Source organism: Corylus avellana, chromosome ca1 (assembly GCF_901000735.1).
Source record: "Corylus avellana chromosome ca1, CavTom2PMs-1.0".
Lineage (NCBI taxonomy): Eukaryota > Viridiplantae > Streptophyta > Magnoliopsida > Fagales > Betulaceae > Corylus > Corylus avellana.
Window position 1 is genome coordinate 28,491,252 of NC_081541.1, and position 17,452 is coordinate 28,508,703.

A 17,452-nucleotide genomic window follows, 5' to 3' on the forward strand; every position below is an offset into this window, starting at 1 on the left:
ATAATGCGTCCAAATATGGCCGTGACTAGTCTAGTAGGGTCATTGGTAATTACCCAAATTCAGTTAACTAGTAGCTAACTAGGGCCCTCTACATAATCAGGGTAAATGCATAGGAATGTGAAATAAATCCGAGGAACGTAAAATCATCATTATAGCATGTATCATCATTAAGCAAAGATAAAGAGCTACTAATCGAAATGCGGATATTCTAGTCAAAGCTAATTACACAAGGTAGGTCTCTAACTCATCTTAATAACCTGAAGTGACAATCTTGTCACGGTCGTCTTCTCAGCAAGAGCTTTCTAACAAGTTGTAATAACCGCATTACCGATGACCAACCCAAATTAATGGGCGGATAGCCTATACGTTTTACTCGCAAGTGCACAAGATCAAAACAATAGTATAGAAGGCAAGTACGAGATCATTCCCACTAGGATTGTGAAATTATGCTTAACATGTATTTTTCTAATTAATTAACGGAATTAAACTAAACGTCATAGATTTAATTTAATATTAAAATAAAGTAAAATATTAACTAAAAATACTAAGACTAAAAAAGATTAGGGTTTTGAAATCCACCGCTAACCATAGTCAAATAAGACTAACAATATGCCAATATTCCAATTATATCTAGATATCAATGTTTGTCAACCTAAGGGCATGGTATCTACTCCTTAAGATATTGATTTTCCTAAGCAAACGAATTAGGCATGGTATCTACTCTAATTTTTTTCTTTCCAAAGGATTCAGCATTACACTAAGTTGTTCTTTAAAAAAACATAAATCTATGAAAATCGACAACCACATGAAGTCTACGGCATGGTATCTACTCCCGGTTCCCCATGTTGATTAATCCAAGAACTTGTGATGAATTTCTTTTGTCACTTTTCTAAGCCTAGGATTCGGTCACCCAAATTGACTTAAATAACAAGTTCATACCTCATGCATATGATGATGAAGCATATTCATGTGAGGAATTAAATAACATAGGAAATAATCAAGTTAAACCTCGAAAATAGAATTGTAGCAAATGCGCCAATATTACAATCTTACAGAGACATGACTAGGGCTTCAATCGAGCCCTAATTAAAGTACTAACTACATATTAAAAATAAATGGGGAAGAGAAGCAAAAGCAAAACTCTTCTTGATCTAGCCTTCAATGCTTTATCACGTGGTTGTGTCTGCTTCTCTCCCCCTCTATTCGGGTGAATAGACGATCTATTTATAGGGTTTGGAACAACCCTGGATGTTCTTGTGCAGATTAATAGCTTACAAATCGAGTTGTAATAGAATTCTAGTCTTTGAAACCATGTGAAACCGTGGCAAACCACATCCCCTACTGCCTAGTGCATGACTGTGCTCTATCTTAGGATGGTGTCTCGATCGCATCCCTAAGATTGATCCTTTGGCTCTGGCACTCGAGCGCTGTTGCACTCAATCCTAGTGGCTTGTGCTCGATCCTATGGCTTCCAACTTTTTCCCAATTTGTCTTTTAAGTTTGAAACTTGCCTGAAACAAATGCTTTTCTTCCAAAACACTAAACATGCTACAAAACACAAAAACAAAGCAAAACATCAAATAATTACAAAAATAAGAGATTAATATATGTGAATTAAGGGGCTAGAATATGAAATATTCAGCACTTATCACACCCCAAAACTTACATATTGCTTGTCTCTTAGCAATACAAAACTAAAAATAAAAACAACATAAAAACAAAAAGATAATCCTTCTTTCATGTACGATTGCATATAGCATATGCAACAAGCTTAACATAAAGCTTAACATAAATCCCTAGTAGGACGAGTGAAGTCTCGTGAAAGTAACATAACTCCCAAACCAGATGGTTTTAGGGTATTAGGTGTAAAGACACCCCTAAGGACTTACTAACTCGAGTCAAAAAGGATATGAAACCAAACTAGCCACGACATTTAACCAAATCAAAATTCTCACCTTTTAACGTGAACACTCAGTGCTTAATGAGACAAGAGGTCCACCTACTTAGTGAAAATCTCAGAATAACAAACTTTTTTTTTTTTATTTGTTTTTATATCTACATAGCCAAAGTATCCATCCAACACGTTACCCAACTTCATCCAAGATAATGACAACACATATTGATTTCAAATTTCATACCCCACAAACTACATGCTAGAGTGCTCATGAAAATCATATTGAAACAGGTAATATCTCATGCTAACGAAGAAAGTAACATAACTCCCTAGTCAAGTGATCATGTGTTCATTCTGTTAAGCTCACCAATGAATTTCAAACCAAAAATTAAAATCAACTGCATATTCAAGAACAACATGTGTACCTATACCCCCAAACTTAATTGACATAATGTCCTCAGTGTGTGGACAGAGAAAATAAAACAGTACAAGGGATAGGATTACCTGACCCGTCATTGCGGTGTAGAAGAAGATGCCTCTAGAGCAGGTGGCAATCATGATAGAATGGACCACAGCAATTCCTCATCTCTCTAATCATTGGTTAGCCAAGCACTTGTTCCCCCGGGACTCCCTTCTCTAATCAGCTAACTCAAATCGGAGGAACTCCAACTCCTCACACATGAAATGATATTCTAAAATGCCCATTGTGACAATATCCTCCTCCTCTGCCTCCTGCTCAGCTGCAGGCTCATCCATGTCCATAGGTTCATCCTCCACAACCCTCTCTGCCTCAGCTGCTGGCGCCAATGGCATATGTGAGTAGCTCTGCTTCCATTGAATTCTGCCTAATTGCGTGTGTACGGTTCAGGTCCATCTGCTGGAGTGTCCCTTAATGTCCTTTTTCCGAAGGATGTGAGTGAGTAAAAATGGGAAAGGTAATCCCATGTGTTGGTACTCTCAGCTCATCGTAAATGCACCCAATCCCACAACTTATGCAGCTGATTCCAAATGATATTAGGAATTGAGAACCAATAGCCTTTATGAACGGCATAGAGTGCAATAAGAAATAGGCCCCATCTTTGAGTCTTATGTCCCAAGGGACACACATTACGATGCAGGATAAAGTCTACTAGCCAGAGCTGTGGAGGTAGCTTGGCTTTGCTGGTGCAGTTGCAGTGCTCATTGGCATAGAGTCCCTTACACATCTTCAATGATGTCTGCAACAGCCAGTGTGGAGGGACAAACTACGAATTGATCTTCTGACTGGGGGCACTCATCATGGTGCACTTGAGAGCATCGGCAATATCCCCAGTGGTTACCTCAATGTCAACACCCTCATTGGATAAGGAGATGACTCCTTCACGATTGCAGTCATAAGTGAGGTGTTCATAAAATTGCTTGATGAGGCGCTCATAGGTGGTTGAGGTGACTGTTTTGAACAACCTCTTCAATCCACAGCACTTGAACTCTTCGACCACCCACATTGTAGCTTCAAAATTTTTGAAGTCATCTCGGGTTGCAAATGAGGTCTCTAGAATGAGCTCTTTCAGCTCAAAAGTGGGCCGGCGTGACTTGGCCCGGGCGTTGGATGTCCGAGACAATGAAGCTTGGGTCCTAGGCATCTTGCAAGTTGGTTTAGGACTTTTGTTGAACACTTGGCATGCAGCTTCGAGAATGAGTGATGCAAAACCACTATAAAATCAAGCCCAACCCCTTTGCAAAATAAACAAATCCAACACAAAAAATAAAGCACAATCCTTAGCCACGGATTGTTCTTGTCAAAACAGAGAAAAATGGGGGCAAAATGGGGTGGAACGTATATATGGGGTAGGGTGACAATGGGGGAATAAAAAGGAAAAAAATAGAGATGGAGGGACGGTGGTGGAGGTTGGGGAGTGTAGTGGTAGTGTGCGGAGGTGGGTGGCGGTGCAAAGGTGGCGAGTGATGGAGCTGGGCGGGGCTGGGTGTGTGTAGTGAGTGAAAAAATGGTGGAGGGAACTATCGGCGCAGGAGAAAAAGTGATGGGGAGAAGCCGAAAGAGACCTAAAAATAGGTCACGTTACCCTCTGGTCGAGTGCGCTCAATCGTACTATGAGTTGTGTTCAATCGCACTCGTGCAAAGGGTATGTGTGCGCATGGATGTTCTCACGCGTGCAAGGGCGCTAGTGCGCTCAATCGCACTCGTGGAAGTGTGTAAGTGTAGGTGATGGGCAGTAGCGCTCGAGCCTACCTGGGGTGAGCTCAATCGCAGGCTCGTGTGAAGGAAAACAACTACTTAAAACAAAGAAAAGAAAAACCAAAAATAGAAACTAAAATTAACCAAAAGAAAAATAAATAAAAAATTAAAAACAAACAAAATTATGTAAAGGATATGACTTTTTAGTGCATGCAATGGCCTCAGTACCATTTATCTTGGAAGATGCACTCGATCTTCTGGAATGCTCAAGCGCTTTTAGTAGTAGCTCCAGTTTTACTATTTTCCGGAGAACTCCCCCAAGAACCTTGTGGCCAACAACTCTCAGTTGTGAATAGAACCTGCAGCCAAAGAATTTAACCAAAGCTTAGCATGATCTTTTAGGGACATAGGAAAAAGAATTAACCTGATTCCTTCTACAGTTAGGCTATGGATATTTTGTGCTTTGCATAGGTCGACGAAATCCCAAAGGTGCAAATATGGGACCTTTGGAAGTGTGCCTCTATAGTGTGAGACCATATTAAGCAGAAGCGAATGTAACTTGTAATTGCTCTACACAATGGGCTGAAAATATATGCATGATGGCTGGTTGAGGTTTTGGGGGATGAAAGAACTCTTCATAAGTCTTTGCACGGGTGGCAAATTCTCGACATGCTCTTCTTCCATCTTTTCCTCAACTTCGAATTCTTCATTGGTTTTAGAGTTGTCTCTTTGTCGATTGGTCTGTTCAATGATGTCTAAGTTTTGAGATTGACAACCTTGCCTCAAAGAAAAGGAAAAAGTCAAATTCTTTAATTTCAGTAGCTTCAGTGCTGCTGTCTAGCAGCGATCGATCTCACTGACTTGTGCGCTCGATCGCACTGGAATGGGCACTCGAGTGCACGGTCGTAGAACAAAACAGAGTTGCCGATGGAAGACAAGAAAGACTAAAAACACAAATAAAAATTTAAAACTGAATTAAAATTATACAGAAACAGAGAAAATAAAAATAAAATAAAATAATTGAAATTGAAGTAACTAAATTAAAGGAAAAATTTCTAAACAAAATTTAACGCAATCTCCGGCAACGACGCCAAAAATTATTGTGCCGATTACCCACCTAAATTAATGGGTGAATAACCGGTATGTTTTACTTGCAAATGCACAAGATCAAAACGATAGGATAACAGACAAATACGAGATCATTCCCATGAGGATTGTGAAATTATTCTTTGAATGTATTTTCCTAATTAATTAACGGAATTAAACTAAACATCACAGATTTAATTTAATAATAAAATAAAATAAAAGATTAACTAAAAAAGTAAGACTAAAAAGGATTAGGGTTTTGAAATCCACGGCTAACCATACTCGAATAAGATTAACAGTATGCCAATATTCCAATTATTTCTAGATATTCAATGTTTGCCAACCTAAGGGCATGGTATCTACTTCTTAAGCTATTGATTTTCCTAAGCAACGAATTAGGCTTGGTATCTATTCTAATTTTTTTTTTTTTTCCAAAGGATTCAACATTACACCAAGTGGTTCTTTAAGAAAGCATAAACCTATGGAAATTGACAACCACATGAAGCCTAGGGCATGGTATCTATTCCCGGTTCCCCATGTTGATTAATCCAAGAACTCGTGATGGAATTCTTTTGTCACTTTATTAAGCATAAGACTCGGTCATCCAAATTGACTTAAACAACAAGTCCATACCGCATGCATATTATGATCAAGCATATTCATGTAAGGAATTAAATAGCATAGGAAATAATCAAGTTAAACCTCTAAAATAGAATTGTATCAAAGGCGCCAATATTGTAATCTTACAAAGACATGAATAGGGGGCCTATTTATAGGGTTTGGAACAACCCTAGATGTTCTTGCACAGATTAATAACTCACAAATCAAGTTGGAATGGAATTCTAGTCTTTGAAACCGTGGCAAACCACGTCCCTTGTTGCCCATCGCACGACTGTGCTTGATCGCAGGATGGTGTGCTCGATCACATCCCTGCGATAGATCCTTTGGCTTGGGTGCTCAAGCGTTGTTGCGCTCGATCCTGTTGTTGGTACAATCGAGCGCTAATGTGTTTGATCCTAGTGGCTTGCGCTCGATCCTATGACTTCCAGCTTTTTCCCAATTTGTCTTTTAAGTCTGAAACTTACCAGAAACACTTGTTTTTCTTCAGAAACCCTAAAAATGCTAGAAAACACAAAAACAAAGCAGAACATCAAATAATAACAAAACTAAGAGATTAACATATGTTAATTAAGGGGCTAGAATATGAAATATTCAGTACTTATCAATAACCTGAAGTGACAATCTTGTCGCGGTCGTCTTCTCAACAAGAGGTTTCCTACAAGTTGTAATAACCGCATTAGTCTAAAGACTTGGTAACTAAATCTCAAAGTTGAATGTGAAATGAGCTAGTTATTAGTGAACGAAAATAAATGTACAGTTTCAAGTAGGAAATTAAATGAGGTGTTGTTTCTGTTAATACCTAGAAAAGTATGGTTTTATTTGAAGATAAAGAGGTGTAAATCTAGTGGCAATCGCCTCTAAGTTTAATGTAGAAAAAATAATGCTTTAACTATCATATATGGTCTAAACAAGATATTACAGTAGGGTTGGTGCTATCTCGAGGAACCTGTAATACGATGCCAGTGCCCCGACCATTGTATGCTACTGTCCATAACTAGTAACCCGACTGAGTCCGGCCTTGGGTGGCCCACACTACTAATAATGTACGTCATGTGTGACCTATCAATCAAACATGGTTACGCTAGTCTTTATATACACACTTTTGACTATAGAATCAAGTATATAGTAATCTGATGGCCATTACACCTAATGTACCAGTTTACCATGTCATACAATGCATCTTATTAAGTTAATTATTAAGAAAATTACCAAGTTGCTTAAAAGGTAAATATGCTCATATCATACACGTGCTCGATCAGCTGCCATATCACACGTTTTTAAGAAAAGCAGTCGTAAGTGTTTACTTACTTTGTATGCTCACTTAAGTCGTCCAACATTCCAAATCCATACTATAACGAAAGATAGCTATCATTATACGCAATGCTAGAGAGTTTTACTGAAGACACATACGGTCCTAATCGAATACGTCTAGCAAAAAGTTTGCACACCCTATTTCCACACATTCTGGGCTTTAGTCGAATGTTCTGTCCAAGGAGCGAATGTTCGAGCTCAAGAGTGAACGTTCGGCCATAATAGGTAGAGAACGTTCGGGCAAAGCCAAAATGCAATGTTTAGGCTCCTATCCTCAAGTCACCATGTTACAAACTACACCCTAGGCTATAGACAAGTTCATAGAAACATAGTGAAACATGATATTATGAAAATCAAAGAAAATATTGGGTGCTTCTAAACATCTGAAAACCCATTTTTCCTTCTAAGGAGAAATGATACACAAGTTTAACATGGCTTCTTTAAAACTTGAAAGAACATAAAAACAACAAGAATAACAACAAAATAATATGAAAGCTGGGTGAATGGACAAGAGTTACCTTGAAGATGGCAATAACTTCCAAGACCTTCTTCCTTCCCTTGAAGAAAATCTCCTCTCACTCTAGGGTTAGTGTTTCTAGTATAAGGGAAGATTGAGGGACGAAGGTTGGGTATTCATAGGGGTGGGAGGCGTGCTCCTCCTGCGAAGGTAGAGAATAGGATAAAAATGCTTTTCAGACTGTCACCGATTGTTTGGTACTATTTAGGCGAACGTTCGAGGTACTATTGCATAGTGGTTCTAGGGTTGTAGATGGAATGTTTGGTCAATACCTAGTAGTCAAACTTTGGTAAACGAATGTTTGATGTGGTCCCCTACCGAACATTCGTACTAAGGACATGGTCGAACGTTCTGTGGTCCCCTGCCGAACGTTCAGCCAGACACTTAGGGTTGAATTTTTAAGGCTATATTTCAAGTCAGGGTTTGAGTAGGGACAAGACACTCCCTTGAAGGTTAATAAAAGTTTTATCAGTTCAATTGAACAATTGTTTCCTTAATAAACCCTTTTTAGTATTTTGGGGCATCACAGCTGATGTGGCACTACCAATCAACACTTAATTTTTTAATTCTTTTTTTTTTTTAACAAGATTGATGCAAAGGCTAATATATGTCCCACACCAACAAAGCAAGATAAACTTGAGATAAAAGTGTTATATCTAACATTTCTCTTAATTAAAGGGTAATGTTATACTCCGCACTTTTATTGTACTTTATCCTACTTTGCTAATGTGGCAAGTTGAATAAACCCTTAGAGTTTTATTTTTAATGAGGCTACAAGTGTTGTATCTAGCATTTCTCTTACTTAAATAGTAATGTTATACACTACACTTTTATTTTTCTTTTATCCTACTTTGCTGATGTGGCACTGCCAACTAGCGGTTAGAATTGCTGATGTGGTACTTTATCCTATTTTACTTTCTTTTTTTATTTTTTTATTTTTATTTATTTTTATATAATAAGGTGGATCTAAACACTGATTAGCAGTGCCCCATCAATTAAACAGGATAAAAATTGGATAAAAGTGTTGTATGTAGCTTTTTTCTTGTTAAAATGAATACAATAATCTAATAACCTTTTTCTTTCAATGTTGACGATATCAATGAAAAAATTTGTTTGTCTTTGAAGTACATACCTAGAGCCAAAAAAAAAAGAAAAAGAATTATTACTTTGATTTACTAGATGTTCCTACTATTGTACATACAATAGTCACAAATCTCATGTTTAGAGTTTGTGTGATATTCCAATTTTTTTTTTGAAAGAAAACTGGATACTCTTCATTCATAGATGAAAAAAGAATACAAGAGCATTCATTAGCACTATAAAGAAAGAGCATTAAGCTCTAAAAGAACAATATTGGAAATACATGTAGGAGTCTCCTCAATCCACAAATTATCCCTTGATACCCTCGATGCCTCCTTCGCCAAGCCATGAGCCACTTCATTAGCCTCTCGCTTAATATGGCTAATCTTCCATTGACGGAGGGATCTTAGAACTAGCTTGGTATCTTCCACTAAATGCCCATATCGAAGCCAATTTTGTTCTGTCTCCCCAATGGCCTTGACAACCAATAAAGAATCGCCTTCCAAAATTACATAAAAAAAACCCAAATCTCAGCATAGTTCGGCTGCGTGTAGAGCTGCCAAAGCTTCCCCAACAGTCGATTCATAAATTGCCCCAATGGTTTTATTTTTAGCTGCAAGCACCCTTCCACCTTCATCTCTGATAACGACTCCTATACCCATCCACTTCCTATCCGAAGATAGAGCAATATCCCAATTTGCCTTGTAAAATCCAAGTGGAGGAGCTTGCCACTTCAATCCTGTCCCAACAATATTATCTACTACCAGGACCGATTCCTTAGCATTTGCCTGAGTGTATTGCGTCAGCCCCTCTCTCGCCAGATTTGCCACAGTCGTTGGATGTGAGAATTCACCCCCATGCACAACAGAATTGCGACGTTGCCAAATTCCTCTGGAAGTTATAGCGAAAAGATCCAGGTCCTCCCTATTTAGGCATAGCCCCATTTCTTCAAAAAAATCAATGAAATTACTGCAATTCCATTTGCACTTTTGAAGCTTGTGATTACTGGAACCCCAAACATCTTGTGCCGATGGACACGCCCATAATATGTGGTGTGCCGTTTCCTTCTCTTGACAGTAGAAAATGCACAACTCTTCATCAATGATTCCTCTTCTTTTCAGGTTATCTTTAGTGGGGAGGATATTCTTGCAAGCTCTCCATAAAAAAACTTTTGAAGAATTTGGTACCTTCAAGCTCCAGATGGTCTTCCATACCGCTTGACCTCTGCCTTGGTTGGAGCTCTCTCCTTTGTTCCTCTCTTGACGCTCCTTTTCAATATGATAAGCACTTTTGACGGAAAATTCTCCAGAACTAGTGCCATGCCATATCAGTTTATCCTTATGATGGTAGCTACTACTGGGAATATTACAAATGATCTCGGCCTCCTCAGCCCGAAAAATGTCCCGAATCAGTTTCTCATTCCACTTGACCAGATTTGCATCTAAAAGCTCCGCAACCATTGCTTCTTCAAATAGAATTGTGCAGGGTGATTGGATTGAAAATGTCGTCGGTCTTGGAATCCACTTATCTTTCCAAATAGACACAGAACGCCCATCTCCAATTCTCCAAAAGATCCCTTCCCGAAATAGCTCCCGACCCGCGATAATACTACGCCAAGCATAAGAAGGCTTATTTTCGACCATGGCTGACATAAAAGATCCCCGGGGAAAATATTTTGCCGCAATAATCTTTGCTGCCAAGCTCTCCGGATTTTGCATAATTCTCCAGCTTTGTTTTGCCAGCATAGCTTTATTAAAACATATAATGTCTCTAAAACCCAATCCACCTTTAGATTTAGCTAAACTCATTTTATTCCAACTCATCCAATTTTGATTCAAAACTTTCTTTTAATAAGGGTTCGAAAAAAATTTATATTGTATTTTAATGTAGAAACTATTTTTAGGACAGATACTGAATAGTCGCAAGTCGCAACACACTTAATGATCTAAAAGAGCTGAATATTTTTATGTACTTTAAAAAAATTGTGGGACCGACCTAGAAACATATTAATCCATAAGAAAAATATGTAACGGTTCTTGAGGGAAGGGCTAATTGTTTTACTATTAGCCTACGGCGAGCAATCCCATCCATTGGAGGAGGCCAGTTCGGATTGGACCATGATTTTGTGATGGAGGGTTGATCGCTTGACCTATACGGGAAGCTAATCATTTAGCCGGTATTTTATCAGGAAGGTCGGCCATCCGGCCAGGCTACACGTAGGGCTGATTACCTATCCAACATTTTGTTATGGTCGGTCACTGTTACACGCCCTCTGCTAGGCTGCTACTATAACAGCCCTCATAATTAAATGACAATTATTTTAAAGTTACCAATATATGACTCACGATAATTTTTATATATTACTTTAAAAGCTGTCAAGTGTTGAAATTTTCTTTAAAAAGTATAAAGACTATTGCAATCATGTTCTTATTTTTCAGAAAAGATGTTAAAAGATTGTAGAATTTCAAGAATTTTCTAAGTACTCAACGATAAACGATCGATGCTAGCATCAATCATTCGATGCAAATCCTAGATAAACGAAGGTGCAGGAAGGTGATTTGACCAAGATGTTGGATATTCCTTAAAAGGCGCATTTAGAGAGCCACCCAACTCCCAACACCTGTCTAGGATCCTCAAGCGCCCGGTTGTCCCAAGAAAAGATGTTCACGAACCTCCTGGATGAAGACACGTGGAGGGAAAAGTGGCACATTAAAGAGTAATAGACAAAAACATTTAAGAGCCCGGGTAAGGTGATTCGCCGAAAATCTGAAGACGCACAGTTGTCTAATCAGAAGATAGCTGGCATGTTAGGGCACAACGGCTAGTCAACACGAACAACGACTACATAAAAAATGGGTCAATATGGATATCGAGAGGAAGCCCCGATGGGATCTCAAGACCCAGGAAACACAAAGTGTCCCGGACACGAAAAGAAGATGATTGAAAAATTCTCTTTTTGCCTCTTTTTGCATAAGTCTTCGGAAAATGAAATTTGGGAGATAACTGTTATACATATAATTGTCGGTCCAAGCCCTTGGGCCTGGCCATCCTAGAAGTATAGGCATCATCGAGGCCCAAGACCAAAGAGGGGTAGCACAGTCAAGGACCAGCACGGTCCTGGGAAAACATGGTCATGAGCACATGTCTTTCGAGTATAGGATTCTGACTATACGGAAAGAGAGCCCGAGATAATCACCAACGGGCATATTAAGATGATCGAGTAAAGATGTTTGGATCGAATATGGAAAGATATTGTCTGTGCCATTCACAAGATTCTCAATAACTGCCAATACGAATATGACTTACCTATAATGATCATAGGATCAGACCATTGATTTGATTACGCTACAATCACTCCCGAATCCCAGATCTCCAATCGAGTTACCATTTTAGCTCCAAACGACCTGGCCTATAAATTTGCCCATGCATAAAATATGAAGGTACGTACTAAATTTTCTTCTTAGGATTTGGACTAAGAGTAGGAACTGGCTTAAGCATCAAAGGAGGATCCACCAAAACACCCCCGGCGAACTTGCTTAGCCCTTGTGTGTCTTGCATATTAGCGTGGATGAAGGTCGTGAAGTTGTCCCTGTGTTCACCATACCAGAAACTGTACCAATAAAATGTGGCAGTAATGGTTATAATAAATGTGTGGATCGTATAATATCCCCAAACACAACAATAGCGACTATGATATATAGTAAAGGAACAAAATGTAAGGCATGCATATGACCATTGTAAGACAAGAAATTTGGTTACTAAGTGGAAAACCCAACGAACACATCAATTGGGAAAACCATTCCAGGGTAGCAAATCTAGGAAAAAAAGATCACTATGAGAATGATTCAAATTATAGACACAAGGAAACTTACATCCCAATGTAAATCCTAGACTCCGTAAGATAATAAGCCACCAACTTGCCTACAAGCTCAACAATCTTCTCATAGCACCTTTCTTCATCGACTCTATCAATAAACTCTTCAAAAGGTGAATAGATAATTGATGTAGGTAACACTAGATCTGATACATCACGAGAAGTTAAACCCTCGGCTTAAATCATCTTCTCTCAGGAATCACGGAAGCAAGCAAACAACCAAGAAGGAAGAGCATAGTGAAGCAAGAAAACAACCAAAAAGGACGAGTACAGTGAAGCAAGAAAACCTCTAGAGTTGAATATAGGTTAAACTTAATCAAATTGCTTACCTATCCAAATCGGCATCTAGGATTTCAACATGACAGGTGCAGAGATGTCATGATGAAACGCTAGGGTTTCATCGCTAATTTTCTGACACTTGTGAGACATGGTTTTTCGTCATGAAGTCTTGATGACGTTGTTATGACGAAATCTTCCAGTAGGTTCAAGGGACTAGAAGAACCAATTTTTTTCCTGACAGGATGCGTTCGTTGTCATGATGAAACCTTACATAAAGTTGAAAGATAATGAAAGCCAATTTCGTCATCACTAAAGCTTGACGTTGTTGCAACACCCCAATGAAATCAATTATCTAGTAATTGACTCCATGGTTCGCCTCCTCGCTTTATTCCACAACTGGAACAAGACTCCGAGATCTCATCCTCTACGAAGAGAGTTTGTAGTGGAAGACTTTGACTAAAGGACAGAGATAGCAACAATTTAAAACCACAATCATAAAAATTAGAGTGAAACTCAAATCATTATAACAAAGACAGACTTCCATACCGAGGTCAAAGATCAGTCATTAAAATATTATAGACCAAGTCCAATTGTTTTGAAATAACATCATAGCCTATGCTTAACCAAATATAGCATGAAAACTATCTCAATCATTTTTTTTTTTTGGTGGCTCCACCAGCATCCCACATGGACTTGAGCCAAACTGAGTCTAGGTCTTCAAAAATGACTTTGATCAAGTCCCTCACTACCAGCAGATGGTTTCTCGAATCCATCGCATGCTACACTAGCTATAATAGCGCAAATATACATATGGAAGGAAAGGAATATAAGATAAGTCCGATGACTTAGTGAGTAAAAATGCACACGACGTAAACATAATTGGATGACGAACTTAGTTGTGTATAAACCACATGCAGCATTTTGAGGTGACAATTTATCATGAATGCAATATAGATATAATATATGATGTAATATAAGAATCATGTCATAGTTCAAACTGTATGGTCTACCCAAAATATTATCCCTTCTCAACGGGGTTGGCATTGTCTCGAGGGACCTGTAATACAATACTGATACCCCAGACATTGCATGCTACAGTCCGTAACACTAGCAGAGCGATCGAGTCCGACCTCGGGTGGCCCACTGTACTAATGATGTACATCTTCTCATGACTTGTCAATCAAAATTGGCTATGCCGGTCACGAAACAATCATTAGATCCAAGGCCCATATAGCGCACACACATTTCACCACATAATCAAGTTTACATAATAAGCCCATGGCCATTATACCGCTTATACTAGTGTACCATGTCATACGATGTATCTTATTAATCAATTATTAAAGCAATCACCAAGTTGCATGAAAAGTAGTTATGCTCATAACATACGCGTGCTCAATCAGCTAACATATAACACATTTTTATGGACTGCAATTGTAAGTTTTAACTTACCTCGTACACTCGCTAGCTCCCTCAGATATTTCGAGCCCCTACTAAAACGAAACATAATTTATCGTTATACGTAGTATTAGAGAACTTTTTATAAACACATAAAGTCTTAATCGAGAGGCACACTAGCTAAAAAGGTCACAAAACCCTGATTTCACCATTCTGGACATTGTTGAAACATTCTAACTTGTGGTCAAGCTTTTTCTCAATTGTTAGAATGCATGCAAAGATTCTATCATCAAATCACTACGTAACAATTTTCATCCTATTCCCTTAATGAGTGCATGAAAAGTTAGTAAACCATAATATCATGCAAATATAGGAACACGAGGGTTTTTTAAAATGTTTGAGAACCTTTTTACTGGAAACCAACTGTAATGGATGGAAACCATTATCGTATCTTAAAATAGATGGAAACCAGCTAAGCATAGAAGAGTTTACCTATAAGATGGCAAACCACTTCAAAATCTCCTCCTTCTCTTTGTAAAATCTCTTCTCACTCTAGGTTTAGGATTTCTGGTGCAGGGGTGAAGTTTGGGGCAAGGAGGTGTGGTATTTAAAGGGGGAGAGGCATGCCTTGGACTGAAAAAGTGAATAATGGGTTAAAATTGCTTTTTAGACTGGCATCAAACGTGCAGTACAATGCTCGAATGTTTGGTTTACTATTACACAATGGTTCTAGGGTTGCAGGACAAACGTTTAGTTAATACACAATGGTTTTAGGTTTGGTTGTCAAACGTTCGAGGTGGTCCCTAGTCAAACAATTGCACTAAAGGTTGAGCTCAAACGTTCGGTGGTCCCCCATCAAACGTTCAACCAGAAGCTGAAGTTGGGTTTTTAGGCATTTTTTCAAATAAAAAGGTTTTCTAAAAAATAGTAGCACTTACATGGTTGTATTTAAAAAAACTTTGCAATTAATGGAACGTTAGGAATTGTTGAACTAAAACGGTTGTTTTTAATAAACTCTTTATAGGGTTTTGATGTTTTAGGGCATCACAATATTTGTAGTCGAATTAAAGTCAATTAGATGTTCACTTTAATTCACTATCTCCTATCATTGAGTAACCAATTTAATTACGTAATTATTAATGTACTTGTGAAGTCTCATTTCCCCAAGTATATAATTGTTTTAGTAATTGTTACTAAATTCCCTTGGCCAAAGATTATGAATAATTATTCCAATAAATCTATATGAAGGGGGAACTTCTTATCTTTTTAATTTAATCAAAGGATTTAGATTCCTTCTTGAGAATTTTTTCCCACAATGCTACATGCGATCACCCAATGCATTGAGAATTTTGATCGCAATAAAAATCTCACTCCTAAATGCATCAAAGTGATCGTCACTTCATGTTTGAGTTCACCATCTTCTCAGAATTTAAAATCAATCTCATAAGAAGTCTTAGTGTTTACCATCATTCTTTTTTATAGTGTTTTAAAAGAATGACAATCCCGGTGGTTCGTTTAGTGCATTGTATCCGCACTAACATGTCAATTTAAGGTTACCACTTCATATAATCAAGATAGATTATCATAATTGATGTGTTACAGTCTTTACAAATGAAATGCCCAATTTTTATAACTAAGCGCGAATGAGTGAAGAAATATTCATAGAATGTGCAAACAAAAAATCCAGCCCTTTTTTTAAAAAATAAAAATAAAAAATAAAAAATAAAAAGGAGAGTTTTCTTTGATTGTTCTCGCATGTCTGTGGGATTCTAGGAATTCAAAAAAGAAGATGTGTTTCGCTTTTCCTCTCGCTTTAGCTACACCATTGATTTTAACTATATAAATGATTCAGAATGAAGTTAAAGAAAGTACAATGATTGTTAATATCACTCAAATCAATAATTTGAGGGTGATTAGATTTTATCTACCTTTGGATCCATAGATGCATGCTTTTTATTTCTTAGAAAAAGTAAAAATATAATTTTTTTTAACACTAATACATTATTGGTCAGTTTTATTTACTAATTTTGGTTTAGTAATATTTTTCTAATGTGTATGAGTGACCAAATTTCATTTTTATTTTGCAGTGCTAGCTCTACTGTGCTGGCTCGTTTCAAATCTCCTTGACTTTTTGGGTATACTACATCATTTCAATCAATACCATATAGGGGTGCAAAGGCGGTTACGGTTAGCGGTTAGTAGCAATAACCGCTAACCGTAACCGCCCTAGCGGTTAGTAAATTTCACTAACCGCAACCGCTAACCGCTAGGCGGTTAGTGGTTAGTGGCCGGTTAGCGGTTAGTGAAATAGATAACCGCCCGCTAACCGCTTTTTTAAAATTGGGCTTTTTTTTGGACTTTTTGGGCTTATTTTTTTGGGCTTTTTTTTACCCTCATTTTTTTTTCTTGTATTTTTAATATCTTCTTTGGCCCAATTGCTATAAATATTTGAATTGTCATTGGATCATATGATTAAGTGTTGATCTTATAAACTTACAAACAAACAAAAATACTTCAATTGTAGTTATAAGTAACACATTGTTTAATCCACTGTCAATTACTTAATTTGATATTATATGAATCACATTGTCATTGTCATTGTACATGAATAATTGATTAAGTATTGGAATTGTAATTGGATCATATAGTTAAATATTTATCTTATACATTTATATTATTCAATATGCATATAATATAACTATAAGCAATTATATATATATAATTCAAAATTGTTCAAAATTGTTAATTTTCTTTTTTTTTTTCTTTCAAAAAATGGTTAAATTTCTTTTTCTAAAAAATGTTCAAAAAAATACATTAATACTTCAATTGTGATTATAAGTAACACATTGTTGAATCTAATGTCAATTACTTAATTTGATATTATATAATCATATAGTCTCATTAAATTACATCATATGATTAATTATTTAAATTCTTATCATATTTACTTATAATCTTTTTTCTTTGAATTGAACTTAATATCTAATGGTAAATGGTAATGTTCAAACTCCTAAATCCTAAATCCCTAAAGTATCTAATAATGCTTTAATTAAATTGTAGACTTGTAGTTATAAGTAACATATTGTTTAATTCAATTGAATCAATTGTGATTATCATTGTACATGAATCATATGATTAACTTGTAGACTTATGACTTATGAGTTATGTCATATTATATATGTATTATTTATTATTATATAATCATATGATTTAATG